This window comes from Penaeus monodon, chromosome 27 (genome assembly GCF_015228065.2).
Source record: "Penaeus monodon isolate SGIC_2016 chromosome 27, NSTDA_Pmon_1, whole genome shotgun sequence".
NCBI lineage: Eukaryota > Metazoa > Arthropoda > Malacostraca > Decapoda > Penaeidae > Penaeus > Penaeus monodon.
This window is the reverse complement of record NC_051412.1, coordinates 25446745-25447312: the sequence shown is the minus strand read 5'-3', so window position 1 is coordinate 25447312 and position 568 is coordinate 25446745. Positions and strand designations below refer to the sequence as shown.

Genomic DNA, 568 nt, shown 5'->3' with positions numbered 1-568 from the left:
ATGATAGAGAAGATATTTTTTTTTAATCTAGCTTTTATTTTGCTTTTATTCTTATATACATATATACTTTTTATTTATTGCATTTTCTATTAATTCATGTTACAAAAGAAAATATTTTGTCTTTTTTTTTTGGGTCATGTATCCCTTTTATCAACACATTCTTCGCAAGTGTTCACGTCTCATCAATGTTTCTTTTTATCATTTTCCTTCAAATATTTATAAAATCAATCTGCATTTGATTCATTTTTTCCTCTCCTTTATTCACGTTCTCTCATTTCCTTTGTTCTAATTTGATCGCTATTTATCATTTTCTCTTTTTAATTTTTGTTTATTTTTATTATTTATTTATTTATTCATTTATTTATTTACTATTATCATTAATATCTTATTATTATTTATTTCTATTATTTATTTATTTATATATTTATTTATATCATTTTTTTATTATTTATTTATCTATCTATTTATTTATGTTATCATTATTATCTTGTTATTTATTTATTTATTTAGTATAATTTTATTATTATTACCATTTTTTATTATTAATATTATTTTATTTATCATTTAT

General features: G+C 16.7%; 1 protein-coding gene across 1 annotated transcript in view; it reads left to right on the top strand.

Moving 5' to 3' along the window:
• The window catches only part of LOC119590465 (scavenger receptor class B member 1-like), a 16236-nt gene that overhangs the window by 6846 nt on the left and 8822 nt on the right, over nt 1-568 (top strand). The window lies entirely within an intron of this gene.